The sequence below is a fragment of the Bos taurus genome, chromosome 20, assembly GCF_002263795.3.
Source record: "Bos taurus isolate L1 Dominette 01449 registration number 42190680 breed Hereford chromosome 20, ARS-UCD2.0, whole genome shotgun sequence".
NCBI classification, from domain to species: domain Eukaryota; kingdom Metazoa; phylum Chordata; class Mammalia; order Artiodactyla; family Bovidae; genus Bos; species Bos taurus.
Window position 1 is genome coordinate 26,032,994 of NC_037347.1, and position 15,377 is coordinate 26,048,370.

Below are 15,377 nucleotides of genomic sequence, written 5' to 3' on the forward strand. Positions count from 1 at the left end.
GTAAAACTGACCACAGAACAGTCAAAAATCCACATTTAATTTCAATTTAATAAGTGAACAGTTTCTATTTGCTCAGCTGTAATTTGTTCTTTTTATTTTTCTTCTTAGCTGATGAAGAAATTAATGAACATCTGCAGTACCACTGTCTTGCCACAATACCTGGGAGGTTTCTCTAAAGCATTTCTGTCCAACGGAAATACAATGCAAGTCACAAACGTGAGGCACATATGTAATTTTAAGTTTTCTAGTGGCTGCATCAGGAAAACAAAAAAAAAAGCAACAGATGAAATTAACTTATTTAAATAATATATTTTATTTAACTCAGTATATCCATACTAATTTGCTATCAATATTAAAATTACTGAGCTATTTAACATTCTTTTTCCATACTAAGTGCTTGAAATTCAATGTGTATTTTATATTTTGAGCACAATCAAGTGAGCATGTCGAGTGCTCAGTAGCCACAGGTGGCGGCTAGTGGCTACCATATTGCTCAGTATAGCTCTAAAGAATGAAATAATATTAAAACCTAAAGCAAGAAATAACATTTGTTGAGTATCTTCCACGCCCTAAGCACTTTCATATGTTATTTAGGGAGTACATAAGTTATCTAAGTGGCTTTATGTTTTACTGTCTATATAAGGGAATGCTCAGCAAAAATACAGAGCGAGTATACTGTGGGTCTGTGTATCGTGTTTATAGCTGGAATACAGAAGCAGAGGTCAGAGATAGGTGCTAACGTTTTCCTTTTGGTTAGTTTCACTTCCTACAGAGCTTTCCAAAAAGATATTAAGCATTTCCTTGTAGAATCACTGGACATTTCTGGCCAAGAATAGACAGAAAGAGTCCATATAACAGTCTGATCTTTAGAAACTCCTGTAGGTTAACTACTCAGCAGCAACCAGTGACTAAGGAAGCATAATTGACTCAATGTTTTTTCCTTGTCAAAGTTGGAAAAGATTAGATTATTGATCTAGGAAATTTAAAGTCTTTCATGATACTTCTGTCTAAATATTTTGTCGTTATTGATTAAACAAAATGTGCTCAATTAAGTGCTATAGTGAATTAAGAAAAATCTAAGGCACGTTTATGTCTACTAAATGCAGTAAAACTGTTTAAAAAATAACAAATAAAAATAATAATCATAATGAATGGAAATATATTAATAAATTGCTCTTCTTGAAAAAAAATTTAAATGGTCACAGGACGCTAACATGGACATGGAAGGATGAGGCTGGTAGCTGGCATTCTTATCAGAGGGAGCAGCGTAAACAAGCATGCAAAGAGGGAAATACAAATTATTTTGAAAGAGTTAATGATTCAGTAATAATCTTCTCCCCTTATCTTATACAAATACTCTCAAGCAAGTATTCTGTAGAGAATTCTAGAATACTTTAAACCAGTTAACTTTGATTAAGGTTAGAGTCACAAGTTTCTGTCTTCTTATGAGTAGATACTTTATCTAATTTATCTGTTAAAATACTGTCTATAGAAACCATCTACAAGACAAAAAGATAGCCTAGTGAATGGGAGAAAATATTTGCAAATGCTAAGACCGATAAGGGATTAATGTACAAAATATAGAAACAGCTCCTACAACTCAACATCAAAGGAAAAGAAAAAAACTAAAACAAAGGGCAGAAAACCTGAATATACATTTTCCAAAGAGGACGTACAGATGGCCAACAGGCACACAAAAAGATCCTTAAGATCATCAATTACCACAGAAACACAAATTAAAACCACAATGAAATATCACTGCACATCTGTCAGAATAGCTATCATCAAAAAGACCACAATAATGAATGTTAGTGAGGATACAGAAAAAAGGGAACTCTAGGACACTGTTGGTGGGAATGTAAATTGGTGCAGTCACTGTGAAAAACTGGAGTTGCACAAAAACTAAAAATAGAACTATCTTATGACCCAGCAATTCTATTCCTGGGTATATATCTGGAAAAAAAAATGAGAATGCTAATTTGAAAAGGTAGGTGCACATCAATGTTCATAGCAACATTATTTACAACTGTCAAGATATAAAAGCAACCTAAGTGCCCATCAATAGATGAATAGATAAAGAAATGTGGCATATATATATACACACGCACATACATACATACACATATATGTATGCATATGTATGCATATATATGTAGGTAAAGAGTCTGCCTGCAGTGCAAGAGAGTTGGTTTGACCCCTGGGTCCGGAAGATCTCCAGAGAAGGGAATAGCAACCTACTCCAGTATTCTTCCCTGGAGAATTCAGTGGACAGAGGAGCCTGGAGGGCTGCAGACAGTCACAAAGAGTTGGACATTACTGAGCGACTTTGACTTTCACATACACATACAATGGAATACTACTTAATCATAAAAAGGATGGCATTTTTATTATCAAACTTTATTTTAAAACTTTAGCATGCAGTCTATTGACTGAATGAATTTTTAACTATAGAATATAGTTGGTCCCCTATAGGATAATGCAGCTCACATCACAAGTTCAACTTAAACCTTGAATTTGGAGTAAAGCACATAAGAATGTTGCTAAATGTCCTCAATCACCACTTCATCGCCCTTTGGGGAAAGAAAATCCAGAGGTAGTGGGTGATGCTACTTAAGTAGAATTCCACATGAGCTATTTTAAAATGTAAATCCTTTTCAATCTGAATTTTAGATTAATTTTCAGCCAATAATTTCTAATGGTAACATTGTAACAAGGTTTTATAAACATGCATCTGTAATTTTTATTTTAGTCACAAATACAGTTGTTTTTTGCCAAAAAAAGAAAAAAAATGACATTTTGCCATTTGAAACAACATAAATGGACGTGAGGGTATTATGCCAAGGGAAATACGTCAAACAGAGAAAGACAAATACTGTGTGATATCACTTATATGTGGACTCTAAAAAAATAAAACAAACTAGTGACTATAACACAAAAGAAACAGACCCACGGATATAGACAAGAAACTAGTGACGACCAGTGGGGAGGGGGAGGAGGAGGCACAAACTATTATGTGTAAAATAAACAAGCTGTAAGGATATATAGCACCATACAGGAAATAAAGTCAATACTTTATAATAACTCTAAATGGAATATAACCTTTAAAAATTGTGAACCACTATGTTGTACACTGAAACTTTTACATGAATAATATTGTACCTCAAGTATACCTCAATAAAAAGTAATACATCAAAAATATTGCCTATAAAGAGGAATGCAATAACACAGGCATACAGGTTAAGATTTCTGAAGAAGACAGAAATTGATACGTTGGCTATAAGTCCCAAAATTTGCTTTAGTGAAGGAAGAGAATCAAGGAGCAGGATTTGAAGCGCGTGTTTGAGCATATCTGATGTTCTTCAAATTCATGACAACTCAGAGGAAATGAGGAAACTTATGAAGATTCTGTATTGTAAAAACTATCTTCCAGCAGCTTGATTTTCTCCATTTGTACAAGTCTGTGGTCTTCATTCCATAGTGGGACTACACAGAATTACCTCTAACCTTTGTGTGCAGGATACATCTTAAAATTTAAGAAAGAAAGAGACTGAAAAATGAAAAAGAATATATATATGTATAAAATGGAATCAATTTGCCGTACACTTAAAACTAAACATCATAAATCAAGTATGATAAAAAATTCTTTTAATTAAACAAACAAAGAAAGAGATAATGCCTTTGCTTTCTTTTCCAGGCCTGTTTTCTTATACTTTCCTGAAATTCTGTATTTTAGTCATTAGACTCTGATCTGGTGGAGAAGCTGGATTCTTCTTGCTTCTAAACCTTAACATGTGCTGTTCCCTGCCTGGAAAAATTCTGCTCATTACTTAGGTCTCTCATTAGACAACCACTTCCTCCAAGAAGTCACCTGGTTCTTTTACATTTGAGCAAGGTAGATTTCCTAAGTAATTTCTTAGCCTCTGAGCTTTCCCTGTCCTGGTTTTCATCACATTACCCTGTAAGGGCCTCAGTTCAGTTCAGTTCAGTCGCGTCCGACTCTTTGTGACCCCATGATTCACAGCACTCCAGGCCTCCCTGTCCATCACCATCTCCCGGAGTTCACTCAAACTCACATCCATCGAGTCGGTGATGACATCCAGCCATCTCATCCTCTGTCGTCCCCTTCTCCTCCTGCCCCCAATCCCTCCCAGCATCAGAGTCTTTTCCCCCTGACTAAATACGGCCCGCCCCTACCCCTGCCCCCCAGGGAGGAAAAGTCCATGGGGACTAGGAATCCTGCCTATAGCACTGAGTGACTAGGTGTCAAATGAATGAATGAAAAAAACAAGTGAAGAAACAAATGGATGATTGATTCAACATTATTTTTTAAAATTTCTATTAGAGTATAGTTGATTTGCAATGTTGTGTCGATTCTACATTATTACCTGGCGCTTCCCTTGTGGCTCAGCTGGTAAAGAATTTACCTGCAAGGTGGGAGACCTGGGTTTGATCCCTGGGTTGGGAAGATCCCCTGGAGAAGGGAAAGGCTACCCACTCCAGTATTCTTGGACTCTATAGTCCATGGGGTCACTAAGAATCGGACACAACTGAGCGAATTTCACACACACACACGTCTTGTTAAGGAAAAGTTGAATAGAAAATTTTTATTTCTTTTTGTCTGAATTAAAGATAAAACAAGCAAAAAAAGAGGTGAAAAAACTCCATCAAGTTGAGAAGAAAGCATTATATGGGTACTCTTCTGTCAATTGTTCCTGATTCAGTCTCCACGTAGCTACCACGTGTCAAACTCACGTCTTTATTTTTTAAACAAAGGCTGACTGAGGAGTCCGTAGGGAACAACATAGCACCTTATAGCAAGAAACTGTAACAAAAAGTGTGGCTTTGCCCCTTTAAACTGTGGGAATTTATATTAACGACAGCAAATCTTACAACAACTGATGCTGTATAGGAGGCTTTCCGAACATTATTAAGTTCCTGTGCCAAATGGGTCTGAGATTATTTTATCTCCATTTTACAGACGGAATCACTGAGACAGATGAGCAACTCACTAATATTCACATGGGTTGTGAAAGCCAAGCATAACTGATTCTGACATCCAAGCTCTTAACCCTTAGGCTATTTATTCTCTTTCCTAAATAGTGGCAAGAAGGCCTGGCAAAGGGCCCAGGTTGGGAAAACTGTCTGAACAGATGAGTTGGCTTCCAGATTCATCAAGGAGTAGAAACTGGAACCTGAGGGTCAGACCCACACCCTGGCTGTGCTGTGTACAATCAGGTAAGAACAGCATATGTTCAGAGAGTACCAAGTGTGGTCATTCAGGTGGCTTTTATTGTACACCTTTCCTATCTATCCTTAGCTTATTCCAGAGAAACACACCGAGAAACATAAGTTGAGTGTTTCTCACCTGAAATTTAATCATTTTGTTCTTCTGGGCCTCCAGCCTAGAGCTGCATCACTAGCTACCCGTTTTCTCAGTGAGAAAGCTCAAAAGGCCACCTGCTGTTTCCTAGTGAGTAAGTGTTCCCTGGACACACTCTCTTGGCCTTCTTCCACCTCACCCCGGAATTCAGGGTTGGATAACCTCATGGTGCTGGGGGGTTATGACACCTCTACCACCACCATGAGAATTCGGGTCCCTGCCCCTGCCCCCATTCATCAGACAAGACGAAATGAAGCCTCTGTGCAGCTATATGCCTATATGAGAAATTCATGAAAGGGCTTGAGAGTCTCACACAGGACGCATAGAAATCTCTGGCGGCACCACACCATATTAAACCCTTAACACAAAACAATAGAGGACAGTGGCAACCAGACCATTATGTCTGCAATGGTGTTTTCACTGTGTATGACTCATTCTTTAACTACTGAGAACCACATTAGTAAGTAGGTAGTCATAGGTCATACTAGCGATTACAGCGAAGGTTTGAAAATCCACTGCCCACCTCCTTTTTTGGCAGTGTTTCCAGCAGATTCTCCTCCTGTCTTGGACCCAGTGAAATCCTCGTTCCTGACAACTCTCCCTCCAAAGGAGAGGTTATGACATCACCCGTGGCTACTCCGAGGGAACTGTGACATTCTCAAATTAATCAGACAGGAAGATGAGGGAGGCAGGTATATTTATCTACAAAGTGTATGTAACCAGCTATAGCAGGAAGAAACATGCCGGGAGAGAATGTTATAAAGGTGGGGGACCAGACACCTCAGCGGGTAAACTAAGTGTGGTGAAGCCTCTCTGAAGTAACAGATTTAATTTAATCACAACCAGGCAAAGAGCTGCATGAACAGTTGTGTGTGCTGATTCTCAAAACAGAACAAAATCCCAAGATAAAAACTTCTCTTTTCCTACAGTGAAACTGGGAATTCTTCCAAGACTACTTAAAATAACACTTACTGTTCAATTATCTTGTGGGAAAATAGTGATTATATAGAGTTCCAAAACATAGTCAATTTGCCCACCTCCAGTGGAATTCAAAATACTTTGTTTAGTTAGTAAATAGTATTTATGGTGGTGTAGGTAGTTTTAAACCCACAATCCAGGGGCTGTTATAAATATCTTCCTTTGGTCTGTGAGTCTCTAAACTCTCCAAGCATTTCTTTGATACTAGAGATTTTCCCAGAGATTACCGACAGAGGTGCACTTAAAATACTAGGGCAAAGCGTGTTTTATTTGATTCAATACATGCTTCTTGAGGTCCTAGGAGACTGACATGTTGTACAACTCTAGGGAGTTCCATTCCCACATGCATGGTGTGCCTGGGCCTTGTGCAGTGTACAACCTGTGAAGCTGTACATGGGGGCCAGGCAAACTATGTGCCAGACTCAATTCTAGGCATTGGGGATACATTAGTGACTAAATTAGTCAAAAATTTATGGCCCCAGACTTCTCTGGTGGTACAGTGGATAAGAGTCTGCCTGCCAATGTACGGGACTTGGGTTCTATCCCTGGTCTGGGAAGATTCCACATGCGTGGAGCAGATATACCCACGCTGCACAACTCCTGAGCCTGCATTCTAGAGCTGCAGAGCTGCAACTCCTGAGCCTGCATTCTAGAGCTGCAGAGCTGCAACTCCTGAGCCCTTGTGCTACAACTATTGAAGTCCACGCACCTAAAGCCTGTGCCTCACGACAAGAGAAGTCATCAAAATGAGAAGCTGCAACAAAGAGTGGCCCCATTTGCCTCTGCTAGAAAGCCCATGCCCAGTACAACTAAAAATAAATAGATTAACAAATAAACAAAATTTTTAAAAATTATGGCCTCTCAGAAGTTACCTTCTAGTGGGAAAAACAGACAATAAATGTAATGAGTAAGTAAAACATACGGTAATGGTGATCAGTACTTTGTGGGACAAGTGAGGAGGGCAGAGTCAAGAGTGTGGGGTGCAGGGTGTTGCAATCTTTATTAGGAGGGCCAGGAAAGTGTCACTGAGAAGGTGATATTTACGTAAAGAGTTGAAGGAGGGAAAGGAGTAACATCTTAAGACTCTGGTGGAAGAGAAGTCCTGACTATGAGAACAACAAGTGCAAAAGCCTGTGGCTGGCGCAGAATGCATGAGGGGGAAATGGTAGGAGATGAGGTCATGTTAGTAATGGGCCTGGATCCCATAGAGCCTTGTATGAAATTGTAAGGACTTGTTTTTTCCTCTGAGTGAAATATGAGAAAGCCACTGGAGGGTTTTGAGCACAGTACTGATACGATCTGACACATTTTCGGAGGACTTTGAAGGTTCCTCTGTTGAGAATGACTGCATGGGAGTAAAGGTGGAGCAGGTGAAGCACTTAGAAGGCGCGTGGCACGATGCAGGCAAGAGCTGGTGCCAGGCTCCCGTGGGACTGGCAGAAGGGAAGGTGGTGACAATATATTTTAAATATATTTTGAAGGTAGGGCCAGCAGTATTTCTTGAGAAGTTAGTTTTTCAATAAAAACAAAGCAAAGGGTGACCCCAAGGTTGTCGGCAAGAATTAAAAGTAACCAAGTGGCCATTATCAAATAAGGAGGATATGGTCAGTGGAGCAAGATTCTTCAGTAAAGGAAGCTCAGAAGTTCAGAGGGAGGTATTTTCAGTTGGAAATGTCTCAGCCATCCACAGAGTTGTTTTGTCTGGCATTAGAAGCCTACCATATGTAATACCCACATTAAGATGAGACATTTCAAAGCCTATAGCTTATAAATATAAATATTATTCCTTATATTGTTTAGTTCCAGGCCACTGACAACACAAGAAGTCCAGTGAGTTCCATACGGCTACTTGCTTGGAACATAAAAGGAGTTTGTCATGGGAAGAATTCACCTGTAACGATTTCCCATCTCCAGAAAGGAAGAAGACAGGTAAGAGTTCATTTTCAGCTGTTGGTTGGGAAGCACTGCTATTATAATTTACTAGCTAAACTCTAGCATATGTTTCAAGGCAATTTTAGCCTCCTGGCCTCATTATGCTGCCCCAGACTTCTCTGGCTGCCAGGCTGCTTCCTCAAATAGTGGGATGGCTACATCCTCAAGATCTTTCAGTCCCCCGATGCAGAGTCCACTGACCTCATTATTGCTAGAACATCTTAAGCCTATTATAGTTTTATCTCACAAAACCCTGGAAATCAGCTTTTGCACTGGAAGCAAATGAATCAATAAAAACTGATTCTGCTACACTGACTCATCCAACATTAAGTTTTCCTGAAGTTAAAATCAAAAGCCAAAACAGTCAATTTAATGCCTTGTGACGATATAAATTCCACATGCTTGTGCCCCGGTGGGGAGGAAAGGAATGCTTTTAAGGTCACACATTTTTATGTCTCAAAGTCCATGAGACAGTACCTTTTAAATACATGCTTCAGCAGATAGCTATCAATGGAAAGAACTGGAAAAGCAACAATATCTGTAAACTATAGTTTATAAGGAACATTTTAACGTGCAGTATCTTCTTTCATCCTTATAAATATCCTGTGAGGTCAAATATTATAAATATTCCTGTTTCCATATAAAGAAATTCAACTCTAAGAGTCTGACTGGCAACAAAACCTAGATCTGCACCTATGTCCTTTCACTCCAAACCTCCAGTTCTTTCTGTCATACTAAGCTGGCTTAGAACTCTTCCAGGAGAGCTACTCATTGTGGTTCCATCATCTGGGTCCTGACCAAATTAACAAATAGGTTCCACTTATGCCACTTAGCATTTACCAGATCCTTCTTCAGAGTCAACGGATGGAAAGTTTCAGACAAGTATCCACCAGAAAGTGGTGGGTGGGGTGGGGGTGTGGGAACGTGTGTGTGAGTGTGTGTGGGAGTATGTGTGTATGGGAGTGTGTGTGAGTGTGTGTGTGTGGGAATGTGTGTGTCCCAGCACCATCATGAATGAACTTGTTCTGAAAACAGACCTTCAGGCATTAACACAGAGGGAGGCTTAAAATGATAAGACTGGGTGGTGAGGCTAGATGCGAAAAACTGATTCTTTTGAAAAAACCCTGATGCTGGGAAAGATTGAAGGCGGGAGGAAAAGGAGACAACAGAAGATGAGAGGGTTGGATGTCGTCACCGACTCAATGGACATGAGTTTGAGTAAACTCCGGGAGTTGGTGATAGACAGGGAGGCCTGGTGTGCTGCAGACATGACTAAGCGACTGAACTGAACTGACTGAGGTGGCGAGGCACGGAGGATTTTCACAGATCACTGAAGGTCTCCAGAGTTTCTGGCTCAGCAGATCTATTCCATAGGCAAGTCACAAAAAGTGGGCATGTATGTGTGATCCCGTTTGTGGATTCACATACAAATTTGTGTCCAGAGCTGGGGAAGAAAGAAGTTAGTTGGAGCAGGGAATATTTAAAGTGCCCTTTCTACTATAACGCAAATCATTGAAAAAAATGTAGCCAAAAGATGATTTTAACTTAGTGGAAAACAATTAGCAACTATGGTGTGACAAAGATAGGTAAATCAACACTGGAGTGGTCTATGGAGCTCTATAAGGAACTTGGTTGCCTACCTACCCTGGCCCTACTGCCAGCCATGGGAAAGTCATTGTTGATAGGAGACACGCCACTTTGTAGACCTATTAATAGTGTTAGTTTAAGTATATGACAATAGAATAATAATTAGCCATAAAAATATTAATGGTAAGTTTTGTAAACTTAAAAATACAAGAATATTTTACAGTCAGACTTGTAAGCCTTTGTAGAATCAAAAATAGGACTAAGTTAGAAGTTGGTGAAAATAACTAAAATGTAATAGAAGAACAAAAATAAATATATATGTCATGGATTTAAAATAAAAGCAAACCTTATGAATAAACAAAGTAAGCATGTTAAATGGCACTGCCAGGAAAACCTAATGGCAAGAGAATTTTATCGTTGGGCAGAGACATAAAGGATGATGTTGGCTGAAATCTAAAGGCTGCATAATGAAAGACAAAGATGATTATTTTGGAAAAGGGATCAGAATAGCATTCTTGGCCAGGAAGAAGAAGAAATGGATCAAAATTAATCTAATATTGCATGGGAGCTAATCCGTGACAGATGAGAAAGGGCTGAGGAGGAAGTGGTGGGTGGAAAGAGGTGGGGAGGAACGAGTCATTAAAAATCCTGATTTTGCTTCTATATATGTTTACACAGAGCTAATGAGAGTATCTCATATATGCACAGTAGTTTAGTTTTTGAAGTGCTTTACTTTTATTCTCTCACAAGGTGCTAAAAACTTCTGGTTTGGTCAGGATGCCTTTTTCTTTGTGATCCAGAGAGGCTCTGTGACTCTCCCAAAGTCACCCAGCTGGTGATGGGGAAGCTGAGTGTAAAAACCCTTTTGTTCTAGCTCTTGGCTAATCTGACAAATCTCTGTCTATCAGAGAATGAAAAGACAGATGGGAACTGTCATCCCAGGTAACACTTTTTATAACAATTTTTAATTCAAAATGCTTAATGAAGTTCACCTTACTTTATAAACTTTACATGAAAATTATATTTAAATATTATTTATAAATGCCAATTACATTCTCCCATGTTCTTCCCTGGACACTTAAAAAAACATGCCCACTTGGAACACCTTATTTCTGTACTAATCTGTGTGTGTGCATGCTAAGTCACATCAGTCGTGTCCAACTCTTTGAGACTTCATGGACTGTAGCCCACCAGACTCCTCAGTCTGTGGGATTCTCCAGGCAAAAGTACTGGAGTGGGTTGCTATGTCCTCCTCCAGGGGATCTTCCCGACTCAGGGATTGAACACCTGTCTCTTGTGGCTCCTGCACTGCATGTGGATTCTTTACCTCTGAGCCACTGGAGAAGCTGCTTGTAGTAATCTACCCTATGCTTATTACTTCTTAGCTCTGTAAACTTAGATGACTAACAAAGCTTTCTAAGTCTCACCCCTTTATCACTTATAAAATGGGTAATAATTTGACAAAACTCTTAGTCATCATGAGTATTATGTGTTGGCTAAGAATTTACCAGTATTGATATTGCCAATATACTATATTACCTAGTCATTGCTGTTTGTGTGGAATTGAATGTTACTTCTCTATGGTTTATCTAAAATTCCCTTACAAGAGGTATCTCATACACCCTGTTATATTTATAATACACATAATGCTTTACTACAATTTTTCTTAATTAAAAAGTAGAATCTATAATATATATAGATGGAAGGGTTTTTATTTTTGGCTATGAAACATGTTCAGGGCTTCCCTGATGGCTCAGTGGTAAAGAATCTACCTGCAATGCAGGAGACACAGGAGATGCAAAAGTATAATAAATAAAACCCAGCAAATGACTCAAGATCATTTTGTTAAAATCTTATAGATCCCTGTGCAAAATATGCCTATATATTCTTAGAAACAAGGGTCACGTGGAACAGATAAAGTTTGTACTTTGAAAACAGCAGAGTGTGACTTAAGAAAACTCTTCCCTGGGTTGGGAAGATCCCCTGAAGGAGGAAATGGCAACCCACACTAGTACTCTTGCCAAAAAAATTCCACAGAGAAAGGAGCCTGGCGGGCTATAGTCCAAAGGGTCACAGAGTTGGATACGACTGAGCAACTGAGTGCCCATGACACATATTCATTATATTTCTCTTTTTAAAGACAAGCATGCACTGGTCCTCACTACAACAGGAAAATACATTTTTACAACTGGAAATACCCTCAATTCCCAGACAGTCCTCGTCACATAAGAGATTGCAGTGTTCTAAGATTTTTGAGTCATACAATGAGTTCAGATGATTCTTGAGACAGGCCCTCAGATTAGACAAACAGAAACAGTACATATCACCACAAGCTTCCAGGAAATGACTTTAAATGTATCACGGTCCTTTGTACAACTGTGATAAGGATTGCATCACCTACATCTGAACATCCTGTATATAAAATGACGGCTCCAAAGTAGGGTGACCCTTTGCCTACACTGGAGGGAGAACAGACCACAGCTTTACTTACAGGAAGAGGAGCACTGTGGAGCTCTACTTGGGAGGTAATCTTGCTTTTAAAATCATCCAGCTCATAAGAGACCATGAAAAAGTTTCAAGAACTTGCAAAGCATATCACTGCTGTTTTTATAGTAAAAGTCCACAGTGTAATAAAAGTATAGTAAATAAAACCAGCAAAGGACTCATGATCATTTTGTTAAAATCTTTGTAAAATCCCCGTGCAAAATATGCCAATACATTCTTAGAAACATGGGGCACACGGAACAGATGAAGTCTGTACTTTGAAAATAGCAGAGTGTGACTTAAGAAAACTCAGGCTAGAGCTTTAAGTGAGTTTTCAGAAGGCAGGAAAGGGCTGAGAGATGAAGTCGGGGTTAAACAAGACAGATTGTAAAGAAAGTCAAAGTGAGCTGAGGAGAAAACTACCAGCACAGCAGCTTTATTTTTGTACTCCCTTTTTAAAGGGAGTAAAAAAAATAGAGAGATGTGTGTGAGTATTACATATATAAAGTCTAAGGGAAAAAGACTCATAGTTTATTAAAGGAATTCACAGTAATATCACTTTCTGTGCCCAAAGTTAACTTGATTAATATCAGAAGGAAAGTTAATGTTAAAACAGTCTTTCCCACATCTGCTACTCCCATAATGTCTGTGCGACTGTCATAAATTAGGAGTGGGGAGGGGCACAGTGCCAACTGTCAAAACAAATAGGCCATTCTGGATTCCAAGTTTCATAGTATTTTCCTTGATCCCGAGAGTCATGAAAGCTGCTGGTCCTAACCTCGGCCACCCCAGCACTGGAGTGGGAACACCCACTCACACCTGGATCCTGCCCCAGCCCTGCCCCCGAGCAAGGAACCTGGGCAGCGTCAACTAGTGAGAGAAGTCAGGAAGGAACCCTGTCCCTCTAGGGTCTCAGGTCTTGGGAAGAGAAAATGAACTCTCGACAGTAAGTTAATACAGCAAGTGACACTAGAGGAACGCAAATGCCGTTAACTACGGGGCTTGGCACTTATGCCTCTGGCATTATTCATGGCTGCCTGATCTGCACATCCATCTTCCTCACTGACTCTATTCCACACGCCTTAAAGTCAAGGTCCATGCTTTGTACTTTCTGCACCTCATATAGCATCTAGCCTGTGGTGCATTAGAAGATCACGTCCATGACTTGGATGTTAGGAGGCCAGATCAGGGAGTGACCTAGGCTCTAGCATGTCAGGCCAGCTTATGTTCTCTTTTCTTCCTGCTTCACACTCCCACAGGGTGTAGCCCCCAGGTAAGACCTCCCTTCTCTGCTTCCTGGGGGTGGGGTATGCACATACCAGCTGGTGGTTGTACTAGGCTTGAGGAAGGAAGTCCTTGATAAGCCCTACCATACATCTTAACAGAAAGCTCTGTGTTTATGTATCTTTCCTTAATGTCATGAGAAGGTCAAGGCAGGATTTAGAGATGTCTGGTGTCCTGGGTCTTGAAATAACCCTGTCAGCACCAGATTCTCACCACAAATTAATATATTTGTCTTTTTAAACATTTTTATTTTATATTGGAGTACAGTTGGTTAGCAATGTGGTGTTAGTTTCAGGTGTAGAGCAAAGTGATTCATTTATATATATGCATACATCTATTCTTTTTCAAATTCTTTTTCCATTCAGATTATGCCATGGTATTGAGCAGAGCTCCCTGTAATGTGTTTGTTTTCTAGCAATGCTTTATGTACTTAAAGGGAATCCTGGAGAGAGAAAGGAGACAGGGCTCACTTGGCCAGCACTCTGCTGCTAGATTTCTGTCAACTTTGTCTCTTTGGGTAACTTCCAACCCACAAAGTGGCCAGTGGCTAAGCTGCCAGCAATCCTTGACATCTCTAATAGCATCTATTGCTGATGGTGGCTCTTTCTCTGTCCCAAAAAAACTGTTACTTAAAAAGAATCACCTCAAGTTTAATGCCAGGTTGTCCTCAGCAAGGCCAAGCTTACGAAGTGGACCATAAGAACTCGTCTGAAGGTCTTGTTCAGCTTCTATGTTCATTGGTCTACAAGAGATCACTTTGTAGACTACCTCGAGTGAACCAGGTGGAACTAGGACTTTCATTCAGTAATCAAGAAAATAATCACTGACCCTCTACTCCACATCAGCTGCCACTCTAGGTTCTGAGCACACACCAGTGCCCAAAGCAAGGTGCCAACACTCAGAGACAGAGCAGAAGATGGGTCATGGGTGTATAAACACATAAAGATAATTTCAGATAGTAACAATGGCTATTCAGAACATAAAAGGCTAGAGACAACTGAGAGCGGTTGTGAAGTGCTAATTCAGACAGGTTGGTTCTGAAAGGTCTCTTTGAAGAGGAGGCATTTGAGCTGAAACTGAGAGATAAGAGCCAAAATCTTGGGAAGACAGTCCCTTCCAAGAGAAAAGCAGTGCACCAAAGCTCTGAAGCAAAACAAGTTAATACTCTTCTCCTGCTTGTTCACCCCCACTCTTAAGACCCAGCTCATGATTCACCTCCTCTGCGATGCCTTCAGAGACATACTACGCTCTTGAGTATCATTTCATTTTGTTTCCCTATCATACAGATAGGCACACACCAAAACGTGATTCATTGGGATCCTGAATGTTTGTTTGAATTCCACTTTTTTAGAGCACCAGACATAAGTTCATGAAGGAAAAGGGGTATAAATTATAGCCCTTATTTGATAAGCTGCTGCTGCTGCTGCTGTTAAGTTGCTTCAGTCATGTCCGACTCTGTGTGACCCCATGGACTGCAGCCTACCAGGCTTCTCCGTCCATGGGATTGTCCAGGCAAGAACACTGGAGTGGGTTGCCATTTCCTTCTCCAATGCATGAAAGTGGAAAGTGAAAATGGAGTCGCTCAGTCGTGTCCACTCTTAGCAACCCCATGGACTGCAGTCTACCAGGCTCCTCCATCCATGGGGATTTTCCAGGCAACAGTACTGCAGTGGGGTGCCACTGCCTTCTAATAACTGCCTATTTAATCATCAGAAAGAGCTCTAAATGAGCC

General features: G+C 40.0%; 1 protein-coding gene across 2 annotated transcripts in view; it reads right to left on the minus strand.

The window, feature by feature from the left end:
• Positions 1-15,377, minus strand: part of ITGA2 (integrin subunit alpha 2) — a 108,733-nt gene that overhangs the window by 60,505 nt on the left and 32,851 nt on the right. The gene's annotated exons all lie outside the window — the stretch shown is intronic.